General features: G+C 35.4%; 1 non-coding gene across 1 annotated transcript; it reads left to right on the plus strand.

The window, feature by feature from the left end:
- On the plus strand, nucleotides 1-109 carry LOC137777123 (small nucleolar RNA SNORA67). The gene has a single exon (XR_011076442.1). It is a non-coding gene; the product is annotated as a small nucleolar RNA SNORA67 (small nucleolar RNA).
- The last annotated feature ends 4,170 nt before the right edge of the window (nucleotides 110-4,279 follow it).

Raw genomic sequence — 4,279 nt, forward strand, 5'->3', positions numbered from 1 at the left:
CTTGTAGTACCAGAAAGTAATGGAGTACTAAAAAGCAAAAGGGGCACGCCTCAGGTTTCTGGGGAGAGGGGATGTTTGTTTCCTTGCCTTCCTTTGGCTGCCTACATGTATGCTAAATAAAAAAAAAAAAAAAAAAAAGCAAAAGGATCAGGGCATATCAGAGAAACACAGGACCCAACCTGAAAGAGCTCCCAATGGACAAAGCTGAAACAATTTGAACAGAAAGTTAATAAAGTGTCTTTTGGGATTATAACACAAAGTATAAAATAATATACACAAGTCCATACTGATATAACAAATTATTACACAAATAAATGGGGAGGTATTGAACAACTCCTTAACTACTCTTTCCAAGAGACGATGCAGCACTTAGTGACAGATTTCCAAATAATAATGTGGAAAGGTGGACAAAAGTAACTTTAGTGTGGAGCTGTCTTAACCAAGTAATCAATTCAAACATTACCAGGGATAAATCATTTGATTGCATGTATTCTCTTTGAAATGTTGTGTGTACTTTACCTCTGTGATGGTCTCCAAAATCCACAACCCCAGTTGAAATCCAAATAAAATCTGGAGGTTATTTTAAGATAATGTACACTATTGTTTTACCAGCTTTGACAACTGTCTCCTGCTAATTTAAAGGGTTGACATTGGGGGAAACTGGGTGAAGGGTATATGAGAACTCTGTACTAAAAGCTTTTTAAAATCTAAAGCTATTCTGAGGAAACTTTGGAGGCAGAGGTTTCGGCCCCTGTGGTGGTGGAGACCAATACTTTGCCAAACCATGAAACCAAGGTGGCCATGACAGTTCCAGAAGCAGCAGGAGCTATGGCAGTGGCAGAAGGTTTTAACTATTGCCAGGAAACAAAGCTTAGCAGGAAAGGAGAGCCAGAGAAGTGACAGGGAAGCTACAGGTTACAACAGATTTGTCAACTCAGCCAAGCACAATGGTGGCAGGGCCTAGCTGCTACAAAGAAGACATGTTTTAGACAATACACATGTGTATGGGCAAAAAAACTTGAGGACTGTATTTGTGACTAATTGTATTAAAGGTTATTTTAGTTTCTCTTCTATGGAAAGTGGAAAGCATTCCAACAAAGGGTTTTAATGTAGATTTTTTGTTTTGCACCCATGGTGTTGATTGCTATATGTTAATAGTCTGATCATGGAGCTGAATAAATGTGTCTTTTAAAAAAAATTTTTTTTTAAACTATTCTAAAATTTTAAAATTTATTAAATTTATCTCTTGTACATAATCAAAATTCTTATTTTGAAAGGCAACTTGAATTTGTTTTGAATATAAACATAACATAATTTTATGGATTTAAGGATGGTTGAATTTTAAGAGTCGATGGTAAAATGAAATCAACAAAGGCTAGACATATCAAACCTGTCTGCTTTTATGTCAAACTGGGCTTTAAACTTTATCAGTCCAGCCTCTGTTTTTTGGTTTTTTTTTTTTTGTAAAAATGTGAAAATATAAGAACTAGCTGTTTTCTAAAGCCCTTCCTACTTTATTCATTTTGTGAAACATGCTAGTGATGATGAGTTCAGTCTTACAATATGCACTAAATAATTATTAAAATTAAACAGGTAGATATAGTTTTATATAATCATAATGCACCTATTTACAATTATTTAGAAAATAAGAATATTTACTTTATTGTCTTATAGCACATAAAATAATTTGCAGCCATAAGGAAATGTACTTATGAGAAAGGATTGTGGTTTACATGCATCAGAAAATTAAGACGACTGAGTTTATATCCCTAATTTCTTGTTTCTTAGAAAAAATATTGGGAACACGTTAATTATTTTCTAGACAACCATTAAATAAGCAAGCACCTGAAAAGCTACTTGACAGAAAAGCTTCCCAAAGTGTGAGGATTTTTTAAAAGTCAGGCTAATAAATTATTGACTATTTTGTTCCCCCAATATAGTTAATTTCTTCTTCATCGGCTATGCATAGTCTTGGTTTGTGTGTGTACTGACCTGTGAGAGAGAGAATAACTAAAAAATAGAAGATTCAGTACTACTGAAACAAACTTATCTGAGCATTTTTAAAATATAGGCATGGTGCTGTCTGATGGTATATGATTTTCATACATGGGAATACAAATTCACATATATTTAATCAGTGCAGTACACACATTTGGAGCAGGAGACTTTTATGCAACATCTGGGTCTGAAAGGAAATTTGGAGAATGCTTTTTTGATACCTACATATTGGAATTCCTGTGAAATACTGATAGTTTATAGGAACAACACAACACTGGAAATCAATGCTTCCTTAGAATTACCTGGAATTAATAAACTCTCTTTGCAGAAGTAATAGGCTCTCCTTCATAGTTTGCAGAAATCATGGTTCATTTAAGGTTCCTCTTTTCAGCTCTCCATATAAAATCACCCATTTTCAGGTGGAAACTTATTTTTAAAAAACAATAAACAAAACACTCGGCTTCAGAATCTGAGACAAGTTACTCTCTGAAGAAACAAACTCCAAGGTTGGGCCATGACCCCATACTCTCATTACTTTCTATCTCCCAGCAGTTTTTTGGCTGGTTTCTCCTTCTATTCCTGGTTTCTTCACATCACTGTTTCCCGTGGCTCAGTTCAACATAAGTTTTTGTTTTCATCTACTTTCACTCCCTAGGTGATCTCATCCAAACCCATTTTAAAAAATATAGAGACTTATGGTCCCAAATTTCTCTCTCTAATTGGGCCATTTCCCCTGAACTCCACGTATATTTTTCCCTGTTGCCTACTTGAAAACTCCATTTGATTATTTAACAGACATATTGAACTTAACATGTCCAAAACCTTCCTTCAGAAACTTACTTTACCTGCAGTTTTCCCTATCTTGGTGGATGCTTTCAAGGTGCTCAGATCAGAAAATTTAGTATCATTCTTGACTCATCTTTTTTTCCTCCCATTCCTCATACCCACTATTGCAGAAAATTCTCTTGGCTCTGTCTTCAAAAGATATCCAGACTCTGATCACTTTTCCCTACTTCTAGTTTTACCTTCCTACCCTCAAGTCATTGTTATTTCTTGCTTGGGTTATTGCAATAACTTCCACTCTCATCTCCTTACGGTTTACACTCAATAAAGTAGCCAAGTCGGAGCATGTCTCTCCTTTTCTTAAACCCTCAGAATAAAATCAGTCAGTGCAAACCATAGGCCCTAGAGGACCCAGCTCCTCCTAACTCCTCTGATTTCATCTTCACTACTCCTCCTACTGGCTATTCAGCTCCAGTCACACTGACCTATTCCTCAAACACACTATTCCTCCCCAAACTTCCTGTGTCCTAAATGAATTCCTCAAACCCAATCAATAATTCTGTTTTCACGTTTATTTCCCCTTCGCTAGGTCTTTCCTAAAATTAAAATAAAATTTCAAATTACTTTGTAAAAATCTCTTCCTCGAAAATGTGCAGCATTCTCCCACTTCTTGGAACTTGGCTGCTCTCACGCCTAGAAGAGTCTCCCATATATCCTCACAGCTTGCTTATGCTGGTCTTTTGTGACTTCAGTCAAACATCACTTTCTCCAAGAGACCTCTCCTGACCACCCTTTATACAACTTTAATATTACACAATATTCTCCACACTCCCAATTATGCTCTTCTGCTTTAATTTTTTATAGCACTTATCCCAATGCAAAATAGCATACATTTTATTGACTTACTGTGTTAGTATGTATTATCTCCACAAGAATACGGATTTTTTTTACCAGAAGGGATTATTGTGTATGTTTATTCATTGCTTTATCACTGGTATCTAAAACGGTGTCTGCCACATAATAAAAATGCAACAAACCCATGACAAACAGATATGTTGACTGAGTCCAAAGGGGGTGTTTTTGAGTGATTAAGGGATTAGAATATCTGAAGAGAGTATTTTATGAACTAGACCACTGGAAGTGCTGCCCAAGTGAATGTAGTGGTTAGCTTCTTTTAGTTGCAGAGAAATCAGTAAAATACAGAGTTGGGGACTAGGTTGATTCAAACCCTTTATTTTTTATTTCTAAGCCCTAAACCCTCAGAAGGACATTACTGAAGAATTTCTCAGTCTAATTTATAAAAATAAAGAGAGTATCTTTGAGAAACCTGGAAATTTTGTTTTATGCTAATTACCTAATTTAGTATTCAGGTTGGAATCACACTGTTTTCTGAAAAATGGGTCAAAAAGGATGAATTAGTTTCATTACTAACAAGAATTCTTAGGCAAGTAGCAGTTTTGCTTTAGGCTCAGTAATTAAATCCTGATGTGATATTATG

Source organism: Eschrichtius robustus, chromosome 14 (genome assembly GCF_028021215.1).
Source record: "Eschrichtius robustus isolate mEscRob2 chromosome 14, mEscRob2.pri, whole genome shotgun sequence".
Taxonomy (NCBI): domain Eukaryota; kingdom Metazoa; phylum Chordata; class Mammalia; order Artiodactyla; family Eschrichtiidae; genus Eschrichtius; species Eschrichtius robustus.